Consider the following 21,021-nt stretch of genomic DNA (forward strand, 5'->3'; position numbering starts at 1 on the left):
AACGTGAATGCAATTGAATGGAATTGAATGGAAGGGAATGGAATGCAATGGAATGGAATCAAGGCCAATGCAATGGAATGGAATGGAATGGAATGGAGTCAACCGAAATGGATTGGAATGGAATGGAATGGAATGGAATGGAATGGAATAAACCGGAATGGAATGGAATGGAACGGAATGGAAAGGAATGCAATGGAATGGAATGGAATGGAATCAACACGAAAGGAAAAGAATGGAATGGAATGGAATGGAATGGAATGGAATGGAATGGAATGGAATAGGATGGAATGGATTGGAATGGAATCAACCGGAATAGAATGGAATGGAATGAAATGGAATGGAATGGAGTGGAATTAACTGGAATGGAATGGAATGGAATGGAATGGAATGGAATGGAATAGAATCAACCCGAATGGAATGAAATGGAATGGAATGGAATGGAATGGAATGGAATGGAATGGAATCAAGGTGAATGCAATGGAATGGAATTGAATGGAAGGGAATGGAATAGAATGGAATGGAATGGAATGGAACGGAATCAAGGCGAATGCAATGGAATGGAATGGAATGGAATGGAATCAACCCAAATGGAATGGAATGGAATGGAATGGAATGGAATGGAATGGAATCAACTGGAATGGAATGGAAAGGAATGGAATGGACTGCAAAGGAATCAACCCGAATGGAATGGAATGGAATGAAATGGAACCGAATAGAATCAACCGGAATGGAGTTAAATGGAATGGAATGCAATGGAATGGAATAGAATAAAACAGAACAGAATGGAATGGAGTGGAATAGAATGGAATCAACCAGAATGCAATGGAATGTAATGGAAAGCAATGGAACGGAATGGATTGAAATGGAACGGAATCAACCCGAATGGAATGGAATTGAATGCATTGGAATGGAATGGAATGGTAGGGAATAGCATCAACCCGAATGGAATGGAGTGGAATGGAATCAACCAGAATGCAATGGAATGGAATGGAATGGAATGGAATGGAATGGAACAGTATGGAATGGAATGGAATGGAATCAACCCGAATGGAATGGAATGGAATGGAATGGAATGGAATGGAATGGAATGGAATGGAATGGATTGGAAAGGAATGGAATGCAATGGAATTAAATGGAATGGAATGGAATAAACCCGAATGGAATGGAATGGAATAGAATGGAATTGATTGGAATGGAATAAACCAGAGTGGAATGGAATGGAATGAAATGGAACGGAGTGGAATTAACCGGAATGGAATGGAAGGGAATGGAATGGAATGGAATATAATCAACCCGATTGGAATGGAATGGAATGGAATGGAATGGAATGGAATCAACCCGAATGGAATGGAATGGAATGGAATGGAATGGAATGGAAAGGAATGGAATGGAAAGGAATGGAATGGAATCAAACCGAATGGAATGGAATCGTATGGAATTGAATCAACCCATATGGAATGGAATGGAATGGAATGGAATGGAATGGAATGGAATAAACCCGAATGGAATGGAATGGAATGGGATGGAATGGATTGGAATGGAATCAACCGGAATGGAATGGAATGGAATGAAATGGAATGGAATGGAATGGAATTAACCGGAATGGAATGGAATGGAATGGAATGGAATGGAATGGAATGGAATCAAGGCGAATGCAATGGAATGGAATGGAATGGAATGGAATGGAATGGAATGGAATCAACCCTAATGGAATGGAATGGAATGGAATGGAATGGAATGGCATGGAATGGAATCAACGCAACTTGAATGGAATGGAATGAAACGGAATGGAATAACCCCGAATGCAATGGAATGGAATAGAATGGAATGGATTGGAATGGAATCAACCCGAAAGGAATGGAATGGAACGGAATGGAAAGGAATGGAATGGAATGGAAAGGAATGGAATAGAATCAACCCGAATGGAAAAGAATGGAATGGAATAGAATGGAATGGATTGGAATGGAATCAACCCGAATGGAATGGAATTGAGTGGAATGGAATGGAATGGAGTGGAATCAACCCCAATGGAATATAATGGAATTGAATGGAATGGAATGGAATCAACCTGAATGGAGTGCAATGGAATGGAATGGAATAGAATGGAATCAATCCGAATGGAATGGAATGGACTGAAATGGAATGGAATGGAATGCAATGGAAAGGAGTGGAATGGAATGGAAAGGAATAGAATCAACCCAAATGGAATGGAATGGAAAGGAATGGAATAAACACGAATGGAATGGAATGGAGTGGAATAGAATGGAATGGATTGGAACGAATCAACCGGAATGGAATGGAATGGAATGAAATGGAATGGAATGGAATTCACCGGAATGGAATGGAATGGAATGGAATGAAATGGAATGGAATCAACCCGAAAGGAATGGAATGGAATGAAATGGAATGGAATGGAATGGAATGGAATCAACACGAATGGAATGGAATGGAAAGGAATGGAATGGAAAGGAATGGAATGGAAAGGAATGGAATGGAATGGAATGAAATGGAATGGAATGGAATAAACCCGAATGGAATGGAATGGAATATAATGGAATTGATTGAAATGGAATAAACCAGAGTGGAATGGAATGGAATGAAATGGAACGGAGTGGAATTAACCGGAATGGAATGGAATGGAATGGAATGGAATATAATCAACCCGAATGGAATGGAATGGAATCAACCCGAATGGAATGGAATGGAAAGGAATGGAATGGAAAGGAATGGAACGGAAAGGAATAGAATGGAATCAAACCGAATGGAATGGAATCTTAAGGAATTGAATCAATCCATATGGAATGGAATGGAATGGAATTTAATGGAATGGAATAAACCCGAATGGAATGGAATGGAATAGGATGGAATGGATTGGAATGGAATTAACCGGAATGGAATGGAACGGAATGAAATGGAATGGAATGGAATGGAATTAACCGGAATGGAATGGAATGGAATGGAATGGAATGGAATGGAATGGAATGGAATGGAATGGAATCAAAGCGAATGCAATGGAATGGAATGGAATGGAATGGAATGGAATCAACCCTAATGGAATGGAATGGAATGGAATGGAATGGAATGGCATGGAATGCAATCAGCACGAATGGTATGGAATGGAATGGAATTGAATGGAATGGAATCAATCGGAATGGAATGGAATGGAATGGAATGCAATGGAATGGAATGGAATCAACCCGAATGGAACGGAATGGAATGGAATTGAATAGAATGGAATGGAATCAACGCAACTTGAATGGAATGGAATGAAACGGAATGGAATAACCCCAAATGCAATGGAATGGAATAGAATAGAATGGATTGGAATGGAATCAAGCCGAAAGGAATGGAATGGAATGGAATGGAAAGGAATGGAATGGAATGGAAAGGAATCAATAGAATCAACCCGAATGGAAAAGAATGGAATGGAATAGAATGGAATGGAATGGAGTGGAATAAACCTGAATGGAATGCAAAGGAATGGAATGGAATGGAGAGGAATCAATCCGAATGGAATGGAATGGAATGGAATGGAATGGCATGGAATCAACCCGAAAGGAATGGAATGGAACGCAATGGAACGGAATGGAATGGAATGGAATGGAATGGAATGGAATGGAATGGAATCAACCCGAATGGAAAAGAATGGAATGCAAAGGAATGGAATGGAATGGAATGGAATGGATTGGAAAGGAATGGAATGTAATGGAATCAACCGGAATGGAATAGAATGGAGTGGAATGGAATCAACTGGAATGGAATGGAAAGGAATGGAATGGACTGCAATGGAATCAACCCGAATGGAATGGAACGGAATGAAATGGAACCGAATAGAATCAACCGGAATGGAGTTAAATGGAATGGAATGCAATGGAATGGAATAGAATAAAACAGAACAGAATGGAATGGTGTGGAATAGAATGGAATCAACCAGAATGCAATGGAATGTAATGGAAAGCAATGGAACGGAATGGATTGAAATGGAACGGAATCAACCCGAATGGAATGGAATTGAATGCATTGGAATGGAATGGAATGGTAGGGAATAGCATCAACCCGAATGGAATGGAGTGGAATGGAATCAACCAGAATGCAATGGAATGGAATGGAATGGAATGGAATGGAATGGAACAGTATGGAATGGAATGGAATGGAATCAACCCGAATGGAATGGAATGGAATGGAATGGAATGGAATGGAATGGAATGGAATGGAATGGATTGGAAAGGAATGGAATGCAATGGAATTAAATGGAATGGAATGGAATAAACCCGAATGGAATGGAATGGAATAGAATGGAATTGATTGGAATGGAATAAACCAGAGTGGAATGGAATGGAATGAAATGGAACGGAGTGGAATTAACCGGAATGGAATGGAAGGGAATGGAATGGAATGGAATATAATCAACCCGATTGGAATGGAATGGAATGGAATGGAATGGAATGGAATCAACCCGAATGGAATGGAATGGAATGGAATGGAATGGAATGGAAAGGAATGGAATGGAAAGGAATGGAATGGAATCAAACCGAATGGAATGGAATCGTATGGAATTGAATCAACCCATATGGAATGGAATGGAATGGAATGGAATGGAATGGAATGGAATAAACCCGAATGGAATGGAATGGAATGGGATGGAATGGATTGGAATGGAATCAACCGGAATGGAATGGAATGGAATGAAATGGAATGGAATGGAATGGAATTAACCGGAATGGAATGGAATGGAATGGAATGGAATGGAATGGAATGGAATCAAGGCGAATGCAATGGAATGGAATGGAATGGAATGGAATGGAATGGAATGGAATCAACCCTAATGGAATGGAATGGAATGGAATGGCATGGAATGGAATCAACGCAACTTGAATGGAATGGAATGAAACGGAATGGAATAACCCCGAATGCAATGGAATGGAATAGAATGGAATGGATTGGAATGGAATCAACCCGAAAGGAATGGAATGGAACGGAATGGAAAGGAATGGAATGGAATGGAAAGGAATGGAATAGAATCAACCCGAATGGAAAAGAATGGAATGGAATAGAATGGAATGGATTGGAATGGAATCAACCCGAATGGAATGGAATTGAGTGGAATGGAATGGAATGGAGTGGAATCAACCCCAATGGAATATAATGGAATTGAATGGAATGGAATGGAATCAACCTGAATGGAGTGCAATGGAATGGAATGGAATAGAATGGAATCAATCCGAATGGAATGGAATGGACTGAAATGGAATGGAATGGAATGCAATGGAAAGGAGTGGAATGGAATGGAAAGGAATAGAATCAACCCAAATGGAATGGAATGGAAAGGAATGGAATAAACACGAATGGAATGGAATGGAGTGGAATAGAATGGAATGGATTGGAACGAATCAACCGGAATGGAATGGAATGGAATGAAATGGAATGGAATGGAATTCACCGGAATGGAATGGAATGGAATGGAATGAAATGGAATGGAATCAACCCGAAAGGAATGGAATGGAATGAAATGGAATGGAATGGAATGGAATGGAATCAACACGAATGGAATGGAATGGAAAGGAATGGAATGGAAAGGAATGGAATGGAAAGGAATGGAATGGAATGGAATGAAATGGAATGGAATGGAATAAACCCGAATGGAATGGAATGGAATATAATGGAATTGATTGAAATGGAATAAACCAGAGTGGAATGGAATGGAATGAAATGGAACGGAGTGGAATTAACCGGAATGGAATGGAATGGAATGGAATGGAATATAATCAACCCGAATGGAATGGAATGGAATCAACCCGAATGGAATGGAATGGAAAGGAATGGAATGGAAAGGAATGGAACGGAAAGGAATAGAATGGAATCAAACCGAATGGAATGGAATCTTAAGGAATTGAATCAATCCATATGGAATGGAATGGAATGGAATTTAATGGAATGGAATAAACCCGAATGGAATGGAATGGAATAGGATGGAATGGATTGGAATGGAATTAACCGGAATGGAATGGAACGGAATGAAATGGAATGGAATGGAATGGAATTAACCGGAATGGAATGGAATGGAATGGAATGGAATGGAATGGAATGGAATGGAATGGAATGGAATCAAAGCGAATGCAATGGAATGGAATGGAATGGAATGGAATGGAATCAACCCTAATGGAATGGAATGGAATGGAATGGAATGGAATGGCATGGAATGCAATCAGCACGAATGGTATGGAATGGAATGGAATTGAATGGAATGGAATCAATCGGAATGGAATGGAATGGAATGGAATGCAATGGAATGGAATGGAATCAACCCGAATGGAACGGAATGGAATGGAATTGAATAGAATGGAATGGAATCAACGCAACTTGAATGGAATGGAATGAAACGGAATGGAATAACCCCAAATGCAATGGAATGGAATAGAATAGAATGGATTGGAATGGAATCAAGCCGAAAGGAATGGAATGGAATGGAATGGAAAGGAATGGAATGGAATGGAAAGGAATCAATAGAATCAACCCGAATGGAAAAGAATGGAATGGAATAGAATGGAATGGAATGGAGTGGAATAAACCTGAATGGAATGCAAAGGAATGGAATGGAATGGAGAGGAATCAATCCGAATGGAATGGAATGGAATGGAATGGAATGGCATGGAATCAACCCGAAAGGAATGGAATGGAACGCAATGGAACGGAATGGAATGGAATGGAATGGAATGGAATGGAATGGAATGGAATCAACCCGAATGGAAAAGAATGGAATGCAAAGGAATGGAATGGAATGGAATGGAATGGATTGGAAAGGAATGGAATGTAATGGAATCAACCGGAATGGAATAGAATGGAGTGGAATGGAATCAACTGGAATGGAATGGAAAGGAATGGAATGGACTGCAATGGAATCAACCCGAATGGAATGGAACGGAATGAAATGGAACCGAATAGAATCAACCGGAATGGAGTTAAATGGAATGGAATGCAATGGAATGGAATAGAATAAAACAGAACAGAATGGAATGGTGTGGAATAGAATGGAATCAACCCGAATGCAATGGAATGTAATGGAAAGCAATGGAACGGAATGGATTGAAATGGAACGGAATCAACCCGAATGGAATGGAATTGAATGCATTGGAATGGAATGGAATTGTAGGGAATAGCATCAACCCGAATGGAATGGAGTGGAATGGAATCAACCAGAATGCAATGGAATGGAATGGAATGGAATGGAATGGAATGGAACGGTATGGAATGGAATGGAATGGAATCAACCCGAATGGAATTGAATGGAATGGAATGGAATAGAAAGGAATGGAATGGAATGGAATGAAATGGAATGGAATGGAATAAACCCGAATGGAATGGAATGGAATAGAATGGAATTGATTGGAATGGAATAAACCAGAATGGAATGGAATGGAATGAAATGGAACGGAGTGGAATTAACCAGAATGGAAGGGAATGGAATGGAATGGAATGGAATGGAATGGAATATAATCAACCCGATTGGAATGGAATGGAATGGAATGGAATGGAATGGAATCAACCCGAATGGAATGGAATGGAATGGAATGGAATGGAATGGAAAGGAATGGAATGGAAAGGAATGGAATGGAATCAAACCGAATGGAATGGAATCGTATGGAATTGAATCAACCCATATGGAATGGAATGGAATGGAATGGAATGGAATGGAATGGAATGGAATGGAATAAACCCGAATGGAATGGAATGGATTTGGATGGAATGGATTGGAATGGAATCAACCGGAATGGAATGGAATGGAATGAAATGGAATGGAATGGAATGGAATTAACCGGAATGGAATGGAATGGAATGGAATGGAATGGAATGGAATGGAATGGAATTGAATCAACCCGAATGCAATGGAATGGAATGGAATGGAATGGAATGGAATGGAATCAACTGGAATGGAATGGAATGAAATGGAATGGATTGGAATGGAATGGAATGTAATGGAATCAACCGGAAAGGAATGGAATGGAATGGAATGGAATGGAATGGAATCAACTGGAATGGAATGGAAAGGAATGGAATGGACTGCAATGGAATCAACCCGAATGGAATGGAACGGAATGAAATGGAACCGAATAGAATCAACCGGAATGGAGTTAAATGGAATGGAATGCAATGGAATGGAATAGAATCAAACAGAGCAGAATGGAATGGAGTGGAATATAATGGAATCAACCCGAATGCAATGGAATGTAATGGAATGGAATGGAACGGAATGGATTGGAATGGAACGGAATCAACCCAAATGGAATGGAATTGAAGGCATTGGAATGGAATGGAATGGAATAGAATCAACCCGAATGGAATGGAATGGAATGGAATCAACCAGAATGCAATGGAATGGAATGGAATGGAATGGAATGGAATGGAATGGAACGGTATGGAATGGAATGGAATGGAATCAACCCGAATGGAATGGAATGGAATGGAATGGAAAGGAATGGAATGGAATGGAATGAAATGAAATGGAATGGAATAAACCCGAATGGAATGGAATGGAATAGAATGGAATTGATTGAAATGGAATAAACCAGAGTGGAATGGAATGGAATGAAATGGAACGGAGTGGAATTAACCGGAATGGAATGGAGGGGAATGGAATGGAATGGAATGGAATGGAATGGAATATAATCAACCCGAATGGAATGGAATGGAATGGAATGGAATGGAATGGAATGGAATCAACCCGAATGGAATGTAATGGAATGGAATGGAATGGAAAGGAATGGAATGGAAAGGAATGGAATGGAATCCAACCGAATGGAATGGAATCGTATGGAATTGAATAAACCCATATGGAATGGAATGGAATGGAATGGAATGGAATGGAATAAACACGAATGGAATGGAATGGAATAGGATGGAATGGATTGGAATGGAATCAACCGGAATGGAATGGAATGGAATGAAATGGAATTAACCGGAATGGAATGGAATGGAATGGAATGGAATGGAATGGAATAGAATCAACCCGAATAGAATGAAATGGAATGGAATGGAATCGAATGGAATGGAATCAACGTGAATGCAATGGAATGGAATTGAATGGAAGGGAATGGAATGGAATGGAATGGAATCAAGGCGAATGCAATGGAATGGAATGGAATGGAATGGAATCAACCCAAATGGATTGGAATGGAATGGAATGGAATTGAATGGAATGGAATGGAATGGAATGGAATGGAATGGAATGGAATGGAATAAACCCGAAGGGAATTGAATGGAATAGGATGGAATGGATTGGAATGGAATCAACCGGAATGGAATGGAATGGAATGAAATGGAATTAACCGGAATGGAATGGAATGGAATGGAATGGAATGGAATGGAATGCAATGGAATGGAATGGAATAGAATCAACCGAATGGAATGAAATGGAATGGAATGGAATGGAATGGAATGGAATGGAATCAACGTGAATGCAATGGAATGGAATTGAATGGAAGGGAATGGAATGGAAAGGAATGGAATCAAGGCGAATGCAATGCAATGGAATGGAATGGAATGGAATCAACACAAATGGATTGGAATGGAATGGAATGGAATTGAATATAATGGAATGGAATGGAATGGAATGGAATAAACCCGAATGGAATGGAATGGAACGGAATGGAAAGGAATGCAATGGAATGGAATGGAATGGAATCAACCCGAAAGGAAAAGAATGGAATGGAATGGAATGGAATGGAATGGAATGGAATAGGATGGAATGGATTGGAATGGAATCAATCGGAATAGAATGGAATGGAATGAAATGGAATGGAATGGAATGGAATTAACCGGAATGGAATGGAATGGAATGGAATGGAATGGAATAGAATCAACCCGAATGGAATGAAATGGAATGGAATGGAATGGAATGGAATGGAATGGAATCAAGGTGAATGCAATGGAATGGAATTGAATGGAATGGAATGGAATCAACCCAAATGGAATGGAATGGAATGGAATGGAATGGAAAGGAATGGAATGGAATCAAACCGAATGGAATGGAATCATATGGAATTCAATCAACCCATATGGAATGGAATGGAATGGAATGGAAAGGAATAGAATGGAATGGAATGGAATAAACCCGAATGGAATGGAATGGAATAGGATTGAATGGATTGGAATGGAATCAACCGGAATGGAATGGAACGGAATGAAATGGAATGGAATGGAATGGAGTTAACCGGAATGGAATGGAATGGAATGGAATGGAATGGAATGGAATGGACCCGAAAGGAATGGAATGGAATGAAATGGAATGGAATGGAATGGAATGGAATCAACACGAATGGAATGGAATGGAATGGAATGGAATGGAATGGAATGGAATGGAAAGGAATGGAATGGAATGGAATGAAATGGAATGGAATGGAATAAACCCGAATGGAATGGAATGGAATATAATGGAATTGATTGGAATGGAATAAACCAGAGTGGAATGGAATGGAATGAAATGGAACGGAGTGGAATTAACCGGAATGGAATGGAATGGAATGGAATGGAATGGAATGGAATGGAATATAATCAACCCGAATGGAATGGAGTGGAATGGAATGGAATGGAATGGAATGGAATCAACCCGAATGGAATGGAATGGAATGGAATGGAATGGAATGGAATCAACCCGAATGGAATGGAATGGAATGGAATGGAATGGAAAGGAATGGAATGGAAAGGAATGGAATGGAAAGGAATAGAATGGAATCAAACCGAATGGAATGGAATCGTATGGAATTGAATCAACCCATATGGAATGGAATGGAATGGAATGGAATGGAATGGAATGGAATGGAATAAACACGAATGGAATGGAATGGAATAGGATGAAATGGATTGGAATGGAATCAACCGGAATGGAATGGAATGGAATGAAATGGAATGGAATGGAATGGAATTAACCGGAATGGAATGGAATGGAATGGAATGGAATGGAATGGAATGGAATGGAATGGAATCAAGGCGAATGCAATGGAATGGAATGGAATGGAATGGAATGGAATCAACCCTAATGGAATGGAATGGAATGGAATGGAATGGAATGGAATGGAATGGAATGGCATGGAATGCAATCAGCACGAATGGTATGGAATGGAATGGAATTGAATGGAATGGAATCAATCGGAATGGAATGGAATGGAATGGAATGGAATGCAATGGAATGGAATGGAATCAAACCGAATGGAACGGAATGGATTGGAATTGAATGGAATGGAATGGAATCAACGCAACTTGAATGGAATGGAATGAAACGGAATGGAATAAACCCGAATGCAATGGAATGGAATAGAATTGAATGGATTGGAATGGAATCAACCCGAAAGGAATGGAATGGAACGGAATGGAAAGGAATGGAATGGAATGGAAAGGAATGGAATAGAATCAACCCGAATGGAAAAGAATGGAATGGAATAGAATGGAATGGAATGGAATGGAATCAACCCGAATGGAATGGAATTGAATGGAATGGAATGGAATGGAGTGGAATCAACTCGAATGGAATATAATGGAATGGAATGGAATGGAATGGAATGGAATGGAATGGAATCAACCTGAATGGAATGCAAAGGAATGGAATGGAATGGACTGGAATCAATCCCAATGGAATGCAATGGAATGGAATGGAATGGAATGGAATCAACCCGAAAGGAATGGAATGGAACGGAATGGAACGGAATGGAATGGAATGGAATGGAATGGAATCAACCCGAATGGAAAAGAATGGAATGCAAAGGAATGGAATGGAATGGAATGGAATGGAATGGAATGGAATGGAATGGAATCAACCCCAATGGAATATAATGGAATGGAATGGAATCCACCTGAATGGAGTGCAATGGAATGGAATGGAATGGAATGGAATCAATCCGAATGGAAAGGAATGGAATGAAATGGAATGGAATGGAATGCAATGGAAAGGAGTGGAAAGGAATGGAAAGGAATAGAATCAACCCAAATGGAATGGAATGGAATGGAATGGAATAAACACGAATGGAATGGAATGGAATAGAATGGAATGGATTGGAACGAATCAACCGGAATGGAATGGAATAGAGTGAAATGGAATGGAATGGAATTCACCGGAATGGAATGGAATGGAATGGAATGGAATGGAATCAACCCGAAAGGAATGGAATGGAATGAAATGGAATGGAATGGAATGGAATGGAATCAACACGAATGGAATGGAATGGAATGGAATGGAATGGAATGGAATGGAATGGAAAGGAATGGAATGGAATGGAATGAAATGGAATGGAATGGAATAAACCCGAATGGAATGGAATGGAATATAATGGAATTGATTGGAATGGAATAAATCAGAGTGGAATGGAATGGAATGAAATGGAACGGAGTGGAATTAACCGGAATGGAATGGAATGGAATGGAATGGAATGTAATATAATCATCCCGAATGGAATGGAATGGAATGGAATGGAATGGAATCAACCCGAAAGGAATGGAATGGAATGAAATGGAATGGAATGGAATGGAATGGAATCAACACGAATGGAATGGAATGGAATGGAATGGAATGGAATGGAATGGAAAGGAATGGAATGGAATGGAATGAAATGGAATGGAATGGAATAAACCCGAATGGAATGGAATGGAATATAATGGAATTGATTGGAATGGAATAAATCAGAGTGGAATGGAATGGAATGAAATGGAACGGAGTGGAATTAACCGGAATGGAATGGAATGGAATGGAATGGAATGTAATATAATCATCCCGAATGGAATGGAATGGAATGGAATGGAATGGAATGGAATGGAATCAACCCGAATGGAATGGAATGGAATGGAATGGAATGGAAAGGAATGGAATGGAAAGGAATAGAATGGAATCAAACCGAATGGAATGGAATCGTATGGAATTGAATCAACCCATATGGAATGGAATGGAATCGAATGGAACGGAATGGAATGGAATAAACCCGAATGGAATGGAATGGAATAGGATGGAATGGATTGGAATGGAATCAACCGGAATGGAATGGAACGGAATGAAATGGAATGGAATGGAATGGAATTAACTGGAATGGAATGGAATGGAATGGAATGGAATGGAATGGAATGGAATGGAATCAAGGCGAATGCAATGGAATGGAATGGAATGGAATGGAATGGAATGGAATGGAATCAACCCTAATGGAATGGAATGGAATGGAATGGCATGGAATGCAATCAGCACGAATGGTATGGAATGGAATGGAATTGAATGGAATGGAATCAATCGGAATGGAATGGAATGGAATGGAATGCAATGGAATGGAATGGAATCAAACCGAATGGAACGGAATGGAATGGAATTGAATGGAATGGAATGGAATCAACGCAACTTGAATGGAATGGAATGAAACGGAATGGAATAACCCCGAATGCAATGGAATGGAATATAATGGAATGGAATGGAATGGAATCAACCCGAATGGAATGGAATGGAATGGAATGGATTGGAATGGAATCAACCTGAGTGGAATGGAATGGAATGGAATGCAATGGAAAGGAGTGGAATGGAATGGAAAGGAATAGAATCAACCCAAATGGAATGGAATGGAATGGAATGGAGTAAACACCAATGGAATGGAATGGAATAGAATGGAATGGGTTGGAACGAATCAACCGGAATGGAATGGAATGGAATGAAATGGAATGGAATGGAATTCACCGGAATGGAATGGAATGGAATGGAATGGAATGGAATGGAATGGAATCAACGCGAAAGGAATGGAATGGAATGAAATGGAACGGAATGGAATGGAATGTAATCAACACGAATGGAATGGAATGGAATGGAATGGAATGGAAAGGAATGGAATGGAATGGAATGAAATGGAATGGAATGGAATAAACCCGAATGGAATGGAATGGAATATAATGGAATTGATTGGAATGGAATAAACCAGAGTGGAATGGAATGGAATGAAATGGAACGGAGTAGAATTAACCGGATTGGAATGGAATGGAATGGAATGGAATGGAATATAATCAACCCGAATGGAATGGAATGGAATGGAATGGAATGGAATGGAATGGAATGGAATGGAATCAACCCGAATGGAATGGAATGGAATGGAATGGAATGGAACGGAATGGAAAGGAATGGAATGGAAAGGAATAGAATGGAATCAAACCGAATGGAATGGAATCGTCTGGAATTGAATCAACCCATATGGAATGGAATGGAATGGAATGGAATGGAATGGAATGGAATGGAATGGAATGGAATGGAATGGAATGGAATAAACCCGAATGGAATGGAATGGAATAGGATGGAATGGATTGTTATGGAATCAACCGGAATGGAATGGAACGGAATGAAATGGAATGGAATGGAATGGAATTAACCGGAATGGAATGGAATGGAATGGAATGGAATGGAATGGAATGGAATGGAATGGAATCAAGGCGAATGCAATGGAATGGAATGGAATGGAATGGAATGGAATGGAATGGAATGGAATCAACCCTAATGGAAAAGAATGGAATGGAATGGAATGGAATGGAATGGCATGGAATGCATTCAGCACGAATGGTATGGAATGGAATGGAATTGAATGGAATGGAATGGAATGGAATGCAATGGAATGGAATGGAATCAACCCGAATGGAACGGAATGGAATGGAATTGAATGGAATGGAATGGAATCAACGCAACTTGAATGGAATGGAATGAAACGGAATGGAATAACTCCGAATGCAATGGAATGGAATAGAATGGAATGGATTGGAATGGAATCAACACGAATGGAATGGAATTGAATGGAATGGAATGGAATGGAATCAATCCGAATGGAATGGAATGGACTGAAATGGAATGGAATGGAATGAAATGGAGTGGAATCAACCCCAATGGAATATAATGGAATGGAATGGAATGGAATGGAATGGAATGGAATGGATTGGAAAGGAATGGAATGTAATGGAATCAACCGGAATGGAATGGAATGGAATGGAATGGAATCAACTGGAATGGAATGGAAAGGAATGGAATGGACAGCAATGGAATCAACCCGAATGGAATGGAACGGAATGAAATGGATCCGAATAGAATCAACCGGAATGGAGTTAAATGGAATGGAATGCAATGGAATGGAATAGAATAAAACAGAACAGAATGGAATGGAGTGGAATAGAATGGAATCAACCCGAATGCAATGGAATGTAATGGAATGGAATGGAACGGAATGGATTGAAATGGAACGGAATCAACCCGAATGGAATGGAATTGAATGCATTGGAATGGAATGGAATTGTAGGGAATAGAATCAACCCGAATGGAATGGAGTGGAATGGAATCAACCAGAATGCAATGGAATGGAATGGAATGGAATGGAATGGAATGGAATGGAACGGTACGGAATGGAATGGAATGGAATCAACCCGAATGGAATTGAATGGAATGGAATGGAATAGAAAGGAATGGAATGGAATGGAATGAAATGGAATGGAATGGAATAAACCCAAATGGAATGGAATGGAATAGAATGGAATTGATTGGAATGGAATAAACCAGAATGGAATGGAATGGAATGAAATGGAACGGAGTGGAATTAACCAGAATGGAATGGAAGGGAATGGAATGGAATGGAATGGAATGGAATATAATCAACCCGATGGGAATGGAATGGAATGGAATGGAATGGAATCAACCCGAATGGAATGGAATGGAATGGAATGGAATGGAATGGAATGGAAAGGAATGGAATGGAAAGGAATGGAATGGAATCAAACCGAATGGAATGGAATCGTATGGAATTGAATCAACCCATATGGAATGGAATGGAATGGAATGGAATGGAATAAACCCGAATGGAATGGAATGGAATGGGATGGAATGGATTGGAATGGAATCAACCGGAATGGAATAGAATGGAATGAAATGGAATGGAATGGAATGGAATTAACCGGAAAGGAATGGAATGGAATGGAATGGAATTGAATCAACCCGAATGCAATGGAATGGAATGGAATGGAATGGAATGGAATCAACTGGAGTGGAATGGAATGAAATGGAATGGATTGGAATGGAATGGAATGTAATGGAATCAACCTGAAAGGAATGGAATGGAATGGAATGGAATGGAATGGAATCAACTGGAATGGAATGGAAAGGAATGGAATGGACTGCAATGGAATCAACCCGAATGGAATGGAACGGAATGAAATGGAACCGAATAGAATCAACCGGAATGGAGTTAAATGGAATGGAATGCAATGGAATGGAATAGAATCAAACAGAACAGAATGGAATGGAGTGGAATAGAATGGAATCAACCCGAATGCAATGGAATGTAATGGAATGGAATGGAACGGAATGGATTGGAATGGAACGGAATCAACCCAAATGGAATGGAATTGAATGCATTGGAATGGAATGGAATGGAATAGAATCAACCCGAATGGAATGGAATGGAATGGAATCAACCAGAATGCAATGGAATGGAATGGAATGGAATGGAATGGAACGGTATGGAATGGAATGGAGTGGAATCAACCAGAATGGAATGGAATGGAATGGAATGGAATGAAATGAAATGGAATGGGATAAACCCGAATGGAATGGAATGGAATAGAATGGAATTGATTGGAATGGAATAAACCTGAGTGGAATGGAATGGAATGAAATGGAACGGAGTGGAATTAACCGGAATGGAATGGAAGGGAATGGAATGGAATGGAATGGAATATAATCAACCCGAATGGAATGGAATGGAATGGAATGGAATGGAATGGAATGGAATGGAATGGAATCAACCCGAATGGAATGTAATGGAATGGAATGGAATGGAAAGGAATGGAATGGAAAGGAATGGAATGGAATCAAACCGAATGGAATGGAATCGTATGGAATTGAATAAACCCATATGGAATGGAATGGAATGGAATGGAATGGAATGGAATGGAATGGAATGGAATAAACCCGAATGGAATGGAATGGAATAGGATGGAATGGATTGGAATGGAATCAACCGGAATGGAATGGAATGGAATGAAATGGAATTAACCGGAATGGAATGGAATGGAATGGAATAGAATCAACCCGAATGGAATGAAATGGAATGGAATGGAATGGAATGGAATGGAATCAACGTGAATGCAATGGAATGGAATTGAATGGAGGGAATGGAATGGAACGGAATGGAAAGGAATGCAGTGGATTGGAATGGAATGGAATCAACCCGAAAGGAAAAGAATGGAATGGAATGGAATGGAATGGAATGGAATGGAATAGGATGGAATGGATTGGAATGGAATCAACCGGAATAGAATGGAATGGAATGAAATGGAATGGAATGGAATGGAATTAACCGGAATGGAATGGAATGGAATGGAATGGAATGGAATGGAATAGAATCAACCCGAATGGAATGAAATGGAATGGAATGGAATGGAATGGAATGGAATCAACGTGAATGCAATGGAATGGAATTGAATGGAAGGGAATGGAATGGAATGGAATGGAATCAAGGCGAATGCAATGGAATGGAATGGAATGGAATGGAATCAACCCAAATGGAATGGAATGGAATGGAATGGAATGGAATTGAATGGAATGGAATGGAATGGAATGGAATGGAATGGAATGGAATGGAATGGAATGGAATGGAATGGAATAAACCCGAATGCAATGGAATGGAACAGAATGGAAAGGAATGCAATGGAATGGAATGGCATGGGATCAACCCGAAAGGAAAAGAATGGAATGGAATGGAATGGAATGGAATGGAATGGAGTCCACCCAAATGGAATGGAATGGAATGGAATGGAATGGAAAGGAATGGAATGGAAAGGAATGGAATGGAATCAAACCGAATGGAATGGAATCATATGGAATTGAATCAACCCATATGGAATGGAATGGAATGGAATGGAAAGGAATAGAATGGAATGGAATGGAATAAACCCGAATGGAATGGAATGGAATAGGATTGAATGGATTGGAATGGAATCAACCGGAATGGAATGGAACGGAATGAAATGGAATGGAATGGAATGGAATTAACCGGAATGGAATGGAGTGGAATGGAATGGAATGGAATGGAATGGAATCAAGGCGAATGCAATGGAATGGAATGGAATGGAATGGAATCAACCCTAATGGAATGGAATGGAATGGAATGGAATGGCATGGAATGCAATCAGCACGAATGGTATGGAATGGAATGGAATTGAAAGGAATGGAATCAATCGGAATGGAATGGAATGGAATGGAATGCAATGGAATGGAATGGAATCAACCCGAATGGAACGGAATGGAATGGAATTGAGTGGAATGGAATGGAATCAACGCAACTTGAATGGAATGGAATGAAACGGAATGGAATAACCCCGAATGCAATGGAATGGAATAGAATGGAATGGATTGGAATGGAATCAACGCGAAAGGAATGGAATGGAACGGAATGGAAAGGAATGGAATGGAATGGAAAGGAATGGAATAGAATCAACCCGAATGGAAAAGAATGGAATGGAATAGAATGGAATGGAATGGAATGGAATCAACCCGAATGGAATGGAATGGAATGGAATGGAATGGAATGGAATGGAATGGAGTGGAATCAACCCGAATGGAATATAATGGAATGGAATGGAATGGAATGGAATGGAATGGAACGGAATAGAATCAACTCGAATGGAATGGAAAGGAATGGAATGGAATGGAATGGAATCAGGGCAAGTGCAATGGAATGGAATGGAATGGTATGGATTGGAATGGAATGGAATGGAAAGGAACGGAATGGAATCAACCCGAATGGAATGGAATGGAATGGAATGGAATGGAATCAACCCGAATGGAATGGAATGGAATTGAATGGAATAGAATGGAATGGAATCAACCCGAATGGAATGGAATGGAATGGAATGGAATGGAATCAACTGGAATGGAATGGAATGAAATGGAATGGATTGGAATGGAATGGAATGTAATGGAATCAACCGGAAAGGAATGGAATGGAATGGAATGGAATGGAATGGAATGGAGTCAACTGGAATGGAATGGAAAGGAATGGAATGGACTGCAATGGAATCAACCCGAATGGAATGGAATGGAATGAAATGGAATGGAATGGAATTCACCGGAATGGAATGGAATGGAATGGAATGGAATGGAATCAACCCGAAAGGAATGGAATGGAATGAAATGGAATGGAATGGAATGGAATGGAATCAACACGAATGGAATGGAATGGAATGGAATGGAATGGAATGGAATGGAATGGAAACGAATGGAATGGAATGGAATGAAATGGAATGGAATGGAATAAACCCGAATGGAATGGAATGGAATATAATGGAATTGATTGGAATGGAATAAACCAGAGTGGAATGGAATGGAATGAAATGGAACGGAGTGGAATTAACCGGAATGGAATGGAATGGAATGGAATGGAATGGAATGGAATATAATCAACCCGAATGGAATGGAATGGAATGGAATGGAACGGAATGGAATGGAATCAACCCGAATGGAATGGAATGGAATGGAATGGAATGGAAAGGAATGGAATTGAAAGGAATAGAATGGAATCAAACCGAATGGAATGGAATCGTATGGAATTGAATCAACCCATATGGAATGGAATGGAATGCAATGGAATGGAATGGAATAGAATAAACACGAATGGAATGGAATGGAATAGGATGAAATGGATTGGAATGGAATCAACCGGAATGGAATGGAATGGAATTAAATGGAAAGGAATGGAATGGAATTAACCGGAATGGAATGGAATGGAATGGAATGGAATGGAATGGAATGGAATGGAATCAAGGCGAATGCAATGGAATGGAATGGAATGGAATGGACTGGAATGGAATGGAATCAACCCTAATAGAATGGAATGGAATGGAATGGAATGGCATGGAATGCAATCAGCACGAATGTTATGGAATGGAATGGAATTGAATGGAATGGAATCAATCGGAATGGAATGGAATGGAATGGAATGCAATGGAATGGAATGGAATCAAACCGAATGGAACGGAATGGATTGGAATTGAATGGAATGGAATGGAATCAATGCAACTTGAATGGAATGGAATGAAACGGAATGGAATAACCCCGAATGCAATGGAATGGAATAGAATTGAATGGATTGGAATGGAATCAACCCGAAAGGAATGGAATGGAACGGAATGGAAAGGAATGGAATGGAATGGAAAGGAATGGAATAGAATCAACCCGAATGGAAAAGAATGGAATGGAATAGAATGGAATGGAATGGAATGGAATCAACCCGAATGGAATGGAATTGAATGGAATGGAATGGAATGGAGTGGAATCAACCCGAATGGAATATAATGGAATGGAATGGAATGGAATGGAATGGAATGGAATGGAATGGAATGGAATCAACCTGAATGGAATGCAAAGGAATGGAATGGAATGGAGTGGAATCAATCCCAATGGAATGCAATGGAATGGAATGGAATGGAATGGAATGGAATCAACCCGAAAGGAATGGAATGGAACGGAATGGAACGGAATGGAATGGAATGGAAAGGAATGGAATGCAATCAACCCGAATGGAAAAGAATGGAATGCAAAGGAATGGAATGGAATGGAATGGAATGGAATGGAATGGAATCAACCCCAATGGAATATAATGGAATGGAATGGAATCAACCTGAATAGAGTGCAATGGAATGGAATGGAATGGAATGGAATGGAATGGAATGCAATGGAAAGGAGTGGAATGGAATGGAAAGGAATGGAATCAACCCAAATGGAATGGAATGGAAAGGAATGGAATAAACACGAATGGAATGGAATGGAATAGAATGGAATGGATTGGAACGAATCAACCAGAATGGAATGGAATGGAATGAAATCGAATGGAATAGAATTCACCGGAATGGAATGGAATGGAATGGAATGGAATGGAATGGAATGGAATCAACCCGAACGGCATGGAATGGAATGAAATAGAATGGAATGGAATGGAATGGAATCAACACGAATGGAATGGAATGGAATGGATTGGAATG

This window comes from Pan paniscus, chromosome 6, assembly GCF_029289425.2.
Source record: "Pan paniscus chromosome 6, NHGRI_mPanPan1-v2.0_pri, whole genome shotgun sequence".
Taxonomy (NCBI): Eukaryota; Metazoa; Chordata; class Mammalia; order Primates; family Hominidae; genus Pan; species Pan paniscus.